The 7,903-nt window shown below is 37.2% G+C and overlaps 1 protein-coding gene and 1 pseudogene across 1 annotated transcript in view; both read right to left on the reverse strand.

The window, feature by feature from the left end:
- Rundc3b (RUN domain containing 3B) overlaps positions 1-7,903 on the reverse strand; it is a 163,990-nt gene that overhangs the window by 125,109 nt on the left and 30,978 nt on the right. The window lies entirely within an intron of this gene.
- The window catches only part of LOC109118318, a 12,557-nt pseudogene continuing 8,273 nt past the window's right edge, over positions 3,620-7,903 (reverse strand).

Here is a 7,903-nt window from a genome sequence, read left to right on the forward strand (position 1 = left end):
CCTCAAAAGCACAAGGTCCTGAGTTTGATCCCCAGTACCAAAAAAAAAAAAAAAAAAAGAATAAGTCATTCAGATGCACTATTATAATCATACTGGGCATGGTTGTATTAGATGTTTTGTTAGATCTTAAAATTTCAGCCAAAAAAAGAATCCACTCAAAGATGGGCATGCAATAAAAGGTTTAGCCATACTGAATACACAGCATTTCCAGATCGAAAAAGCATATAATTTAAAAAATAATTTAAAAAGCAACTGCGACATCTTTTTTAACATCCTCATACAGAAAGTATTCCTGACCACTGTTTCAAATGCATGCATTTACTTGGTGATAAGGCTAAATATGATTCTAAATATAATGCATGTATGTCATTCTGGAATATTTTTCATGTTAGCTCTGTTCCAACTTTAGATTTCTTTGCATTTATATTTCATGATTTAATTATATTATGATTGATATAATTCAACAAATGTTAACAATTATGAAAAAGGTTAATTTTTTTCTTTATATATTTTCATACGTAATTTTCTCTTCACATGTCTCTCTCCACACATAAAGTTTCTCTCCATGTATAAAAATATATATGCTATAGATATGTATACATGTATATGCTACTAGTATAAATTACAGGCAGATATCTCCATTTTTTAATGTGCCAATATAGTTAAAAGTTTACTGAAAAGACTCCTAGATGAAGTCATTTGTAAACTGCCATTTCTAAAGCAAATGAAAATCAATCATAAACTATGATATAAATTATGCAAACTTTCCAAAAGTTTTCTTTAAATTCATAATACTAGATAGAACATGTTCTATTGTTACTAATGATACCGTGCGTTCTTTTCTAAAATTTTGAATCTTCAATCTTATATTTATATAAGTAAAAAAGTTGTCAGTGAAACATTTACAATGGCTATAAGCACTGTAACTTAGCTAACAATAAAACAATATATTTTCTATGTGACCATTTTTCATCTTTTAACAGGTTGTGTAAGCCAAATGTAGTATTATATATGATTATTTTTCCTCAAACAACTCTTATTTAGAAAGGCTAATCACATCCATGCCAATATCTGCTTTCACAAGTTTTTAAAAAACAAAAAATATAATTACATTGAAGAGTAATTGCTATAAAACAGGTCTGCATAGGAAGAAAATTTATACTAACATATGGTCTTCCCTCGAGAACATTTCATGTTCATTTGGAAGAATATATATTCTGCTGTTGTTTGGTGGAGTATTCATTATATATGTCTGTTAGGTCTATTTGGTTTATAGTGTTGTTCAAGTCTTCTAGATCTTTATCTTTTTTTTTTTTAGTTTATTGGTACATTTTAGGTATACATTACAATTACATTCATTATTGGGATCTTGTACCTTTACAGGACAGCTCTTGGTTCTCATTTTTTCCCCTTATCCCTGGCCCTCCTTTCAGTCCCTCCTCCCCTCATAGTTCTTTACCTTTTGTTGAGTTCTATCATTGAAAGTATTCTAAAATGAGTCTTTTGTAGACAACTTAAGAGTTGAATATTTTAAAACTGCTTCTTTGAGTTTCTGCCTCTTAAGTGGAGACTTTAGTACATTTATATTTCATACCATTATTGATGAGAAAACTGACTTTGCTACCAAGGTATAGTTTTTAAATTTTTTTTGCCAATGTCTGCCATTTAACTAGACTATTATTCTAGTACATTTAGTAAAGCAGTATACACACCTATCATTTTGCTATTTTATGCTTATCTTTCTATATATCTGTGTTCTATCCACTTTTCCTTCATTACTAGTTCACTATGTTTTAAACAGATGTTCTCATAACATTTCAATTCCTTTGTTGATTCTTCCATTTCATTCCATTAATTTCCTGGTGGTTGCTCAGGGTGGGAAAGTTGCAATTTTTTTGTTAATTAATAAAGGCTAGTTTAGGTTAATCCCAATGGGATTCAATAGTTTGTAAATATTTACATTAATATAGTTCCATTTCTTTTAATCCTTTGTGTCAAACTAAATCTTCACATATTTATCCATTAAATAGAATTATTTTAATGTTTTATGCAGTTGCTTTTTAAAATCAGACAGGATAAAAAAAGGAGTTACAGGCAAAAATACATCCAGGTGTCTCATATATGAAAATATATTCTCTTTCCCAGTATTTTTTGTGTCTTCATTATGAATTTCAGTTGCTGTCCAGTGCTTTTTATTTTAGCTTGAAGGAATCCAACTATTCCAGTTAGGGAAGTTAGTCTTGCTTTATCCTAAAATGTTTTTGTTATCAAACTCAGGACACTGCACTTGCAAGGCAAGCTCGGTGTCACTGAGCTAATTCCCCAGTCCTTAAATCCCCAACCCCAATGTTTCAATTTTGAAGAATAAGTTTTCTCCACAGAGTTCTTGTTTGATAAATCATTTTTTTATTACCACTTTGAATGTCACCTTTTCTCTTATGGCTCCAGTGGTTTTGGAGTTGTTAATGTTGAGGACTCTTTTAATCTGATGAATTGCTTTTCTCTCACTGCTTTCAGAATTCTCTTTTGTGCCTGAAATTTTTTTGTGTGTACCAGGATCGAGCTTGGAACCTTGCACTTATGAGGCAGGTGGTGGTACCACTAAAGTAAATTCCCAGGTTTGGCAGTTTGATTATAATGTGGTCTATCTCCAAGGGAATCTTAATTGAGTTAACTGCTCAAAGTTCAGATCCCCATTCTCCTCTAAGACTCAAGGCAAATCCAGATGTGAACACCTGTAAAAATTTGTAACACAAATTACATGCTCCAAGATAAATGTGACACAGGATAAACACTTCTATTTCATAAGAATAGATTAGGGAAATGGTAGGAAAAACTGAACCAAAGCAAGACCAAAACTCAGCAGTTTTCTGACCCAGGTTCACGATTCTTTTCCCTTAAAAGCCAATACTGAGTGGTGAGAGTTGCTGGGAAGGAAATCAGGCTTATTCAAGAGCCAGCCCTGAGAAGATGGAAGGGGCTATCATCCTTCAAGCTCTGTCTCTACAACCCAGATAGCTGCAAGGGGTTTTGTAGAGGAAGAAGGGAGATGCAGTGACACAGTGGCAGAAAAGTTACCTTCTGAGCAGGTCTTCATCACCCAGAGTATCCACCCCACCACCCATGCCCCAGCAACTGGCTAGAATTGCACAACTGACTTTCAGCTCCTAGGGCTAGTTCCTGTATTTTCTTTAAACAGACACATTGCTTCTCTGCAAGCAAACCCTCATACCAGTTTACATGCATTGTTAGTTAATGAATACTATTATAGTAGATAATAAGATGTAATAAATAATTGAAGATTTTCTGGGTTCTAGAAATTTAAAGAAATATTATTAGTAAGTATTAACATGCCAATCATTTGTGATATGATGTTTCTTTAGAATTCAGAATGCCAAAGTAAGAGGTAGGGGATATAACATCACAAAGGACAACTCACAAAGGAGCAGCCATTGTGATATAGAAAAGCACATATGGTATCTTCAGTGTCTCTGGCATTTGAGACTGCGGTGTGAATTTTCTAGAGGGCCATAAAGAAACATCTGCCTCTGAGCCAAAAACATGGAGGGTGAGGGAACAGACCAAACAACAATCAAGACAAATCCAGCTTGGCAAGTAAATGACTTCATTAGAGCTTCCTTAACACAGTAGTGAACGACATGTAGGCTGTAGCATGACCAGAGTTGTCAACCCCCCTGTGCTAGGCCTCCAGTTTTATAAGGCACTAATTACAACAGCAACAACAGGGAAGGTCCTTGGGAAAAGTTGTGCATACACTGCTCTCAGACCATCCTTATCAGGAAACATCAAAGGTCTCAGTAATCACTTTCTAGCTGTAATGTCAGATGAGTTCATTATGTTCCAATCTGGCACACAGTCTCACCACCTGGCAGGAGCCCTTAGCAGTTCTCGTATTTCTTTGTCAGGCTACCATCTTCCTGGCACAGCTGACACACCTGTGGCTTTTCACTGCTCGAGCAGCAATTGATCCTGTTCATGTTTATGTGAAACTACAGCCTGTGGTTTTCCTCCAGGGGCTTCATGTTTCCGTTCACTTTAGGTTCTGGATTCAGGGAACCTTTCCTAGCATGCTGCTGGTTGTTTTCTAACCTGCTTTTTCCTGTTTAGTTCTAACTCAAACTGCCTAATGAGTTCCTCCACTTCCAGCTGCAGACTGTTGATCTTGTCCCTGGAGTCCTGTTAGAAGAGCAGGTTGTCCACTGTAGCAGCCTGATGGGCTCTCTCAGCCTGACACAGTCTTTGCTCCAGTTGTTTAATGGAGGCAGCCATCTGATTAGTGTTCTCTTCCAAGTGAGTGGTTCGTTCACCTTTCTCTTTTATTCCTAAGTTTGAGCTCTGCAGCTTAAAAGCAAGTCCATGCTTGAGGGCCCTGGGATCATCTAGATGCTTCGTCAGAGACACCAGGGTCTCTTGTTTCGCACAGACATCCTTCTCCAGCATCTTCTTAGCCAATTCCATTGCTGTCTTGTAGTAAATGACTGTAGGTAGCATAGAGGATGAAAAAGATAGTAGGAGAAGAGATTCATTTCAGTCACTGAGAGACCCAGTGGGCTATTCTTCCGGAGAGCACCCCATCATCAGGGAGACTCTCACAAGAAGAAAAAGCTCTGATGCCATGAGCTCTCTGGTTTTTATTTAAAACATCAGTGTAAAACAAACAAACAAACAAAGCAGGAGAAGTTTGGGCTAGGAGCTCTCTCAAGGCTACTTTGCAAGTGCAAACTTCTCTGTCAGTTTAGTGCTGAGTTTTTCTAATGCATCTACTTTTGCTTGAAGGTTATTTACACTAGCAGTCAGATGTCTATTGGGTTCTACATAGGTCTGGCCTAGAATTGCAATAACCTGACCATCCCTTTCAACTATTGTTAACTGATTATCCCATCCTTAAGGTACATGGAAGTCTGTATTTCCAACCTGAGCGTCCAAATCTCCTTTCATACAGAAATTAGCATCAACGACATTCCCATCTACCAACAGACAAGCAATTATAGCTCCTCTCTCTTCCATTACATTTGGTTCATAGAATTCACTAAGTTCCTTTTTATTGATCAAAACTTTCCAATATTCTGAAAGTTGTCATTTACAATTTTATTAGTACATGCTTGCAGTATATGCATTCAACAATCATCTTGTGGAGCTGGTACATGTACATAATACAGCTTTTTTGGGGGGGTATGAGAATCAAACTCAGGGCCTCATGCTTGCCAGGCAGGTGCTTCTGCTACACCCCTGGTCTAGCTTGTTTCTTTTTAAAATCTTCTTCCCTCTAGTTCTTGCCCCCTTTTTATATTATTAATCTAAGTTCATGTTTATGGCATATAATGCCCATGTTCACTGAAGTCATTAGGACCTCATACACGACATAATCTTCATGTATTTTTCCATCCCCTCGCCCCATCCTTGAGCCTCTTCCCATCCTCAAGAGATCCCTTTGTCTCATTCTATCCTTTTTTTTTCTGTTTGTATTTTGCCTTATTCAGAGAGATTCCTAATGATACTCAAGTTTGTGTGTCTGATTTATTTCACTCAACATTGTATTTTCCAGGTGCATCCATTTTCCTACAAATGTCTTATATTTGTCCTTTTTAGCCAAGTACTATTCCATTATACTGTATACAAATACCTTTTTTCCTTAGACAATTGTCTGTTGATTCTTTTGCATAACACCAACTCTTCCTCTACCTACTGGTGTCTTCAGTCCTGGAAGATCTTTAACACTTACTGTTATCTCTGCAGCTTCTGGCATAAATTTTTCTACCCATTTTGAGGCTTCCAGAAGGATTTTGTGCAAGAGAAGTTTTCTTGGCTTTCTTGCCATGTTCAGTGTTCCATCAGCAGGCAGAATTACTGGAGGGGCATATAGTCTGGAGGCCTTCCCAGGTTCAGAGCTGATTTAGCCAAGCTCTTGATACTCAGCTTGGCCAAATTCATCAGGTTCATAAGTGTGTTCACAATGAGGTAATTTGGATCATGCCATACTTGCTCCAACAAATGGGTCAAATCCTCCCTAGAGTGGTGCTTGATTTTCCCCACTGCCGGCTGCCCAGGTGGTTCAGCAGCAGGAAGGGAAGTGTGGAGCCCAGGAGAGGCCGGGGTAGGGGAAGAAGCTGTCACCTCCCTCCTTTAGCCTTGGTCAAGCAGGAAGTGGGGTGGCCACCTGTGAGCAGGGCTCCTACTGCCCATAGGCTCAAACTCCAGGTCTATACCATGTTGGCTTCCTGCTGCAACTCCTACTGCAGGAGGCTAGGGTGTAGCCTTGCTGGCCTCCTCCTGTCCTGAGCCCAGGACCTGTACTAGGGGCGAGTAGGCCTGGCTGGTATGGGATGGGGTCCGCACTTGCACCACACCATAGGGCCTGGGCTCTACTGATTATCTCCCACCTGCCCCCACCCCTGCCCCTGCTAACAGCCCATAATTGCTTTAGGGCCTGGGACTTTCTGTGTTTAGAATCTGTTATCTATTTAATCCTAAACTTTACATTTACTATAAAACATTCATACAGAGATTAATTTGTGCAATAAAGACAAAATCTTACCAAACTTCAGAAAAACTAACTTAAGACTCAAACTTACCATGGTATGTATAGCCTGACTCAAATTACTTGAATATTAGGATTTTTCTGATACAAAATTTGGGGGAGCTTCCTGAAATTTTCAAGTACATAACTTAAAAGGGTATTTCTCAGAGACCTTGTTTACTGTGAAAAGCCAAATTCTGGCAACCTAGAGCCATTTTCTTATCTCTGATAGCATGTTTTCACTCGCATATATTAGTTTTCATTGGATGACTATGTTCATATGTTACTACAGAAAAAATTCAAGTCTCATTTTGTGTGCAAACCAAGAATTAAAAGCTGGAAAGCCTTCAAATATTAACAAAGGAAACTCAAAGGCCAAATGAACAGGTTTATCTTTACCCATTGTTTCAAACTGTTTATAATGAACTTCAAAAGATGGCTACCATCCAAGTCAGGAAGAGCTTTGAGGTTTAAGCCAGAGTTCCCGAGCAATGCTTAGGTATAAAAGTTAAACTGGATTATAGAAATTCTAAAATGTCAAGTCACTGGAGTTTTAACTCCTGTTAAAAAATCTGAGTTAAAGGGATATTAGCAAAAATAAAACAAAAACAAAAACAAAACACAAATTATTATCCTGCATCAAACATTCAATTTTCTAACAAACTTTCACTAAGTGCCTATCACATCTCAGACACTGTAGCAGAGATTTGGGACATATCAGCAAAGAAAAGAGATAAAAATCTTATCCCTGGGGAAGCTTATAAAAAGAAAGACAACAAATAATTAGTGAATCATATAATATGTTAGAAGTTAAGACAAACAAATAGTAGTGCCAGAGAAAAAGAGGTAAGGGGACTTTCAGGGGAGGAAAGCATGGGAAGTGATTTGTAATTTAAAATATTATTGAAGGTTTAGATCTCACTGAGTAGCTTTGAAACAGGTATGCAGTTAAGCATTCAGATACTGGGACATAAGAGCTCCTTTGCAGGCAACAGACTTGCAATGATGCATTATGTTGTAATATTAGGAAAATAAGAGATGGATGAGGATAGAGTGTGGTAATTTAAGGATGAAAATATATATATTAGCTATAACAAGTATAAGTGGAAAAAGTGTTCAGGATCAACACAAAATCTAAATTGATATGGGTCAATAAGCTCAGAATGTAGTATGTATAATTAGATGAAGTCATGGGAAATGACATCATAACTCATTGGCCTTGATGACTTTTTCTTTTAGTCTGCAATTCTCCAGAAACTTTTCATATTAATAATTTTCAGTAGTGGTGCCCCTGCCTTGCAAGCACAAGGTCCTGAGTTTGATCCTCAGTACCAAAAAAAAAAAAAAAAAAAAAAAAATTTTTTT

This window comes from Fukomys damarensis, unplaced genomic scaffold (assembly GCF_012274545.1).
Source record: "Fukomys damarensis isolate Sample0158 unplaced genomic scaffold, DMR_v1.0_HiC HiC_scaffold_4, whole genome shotgun sequence".
In the NCBI taxonomy this organism is placed as follows: Eukaryota; Metazoa; Chordata; class Mammalia; order Rodentia; family Bathyergidae; genus Fukomys; species Fukomys damarensis.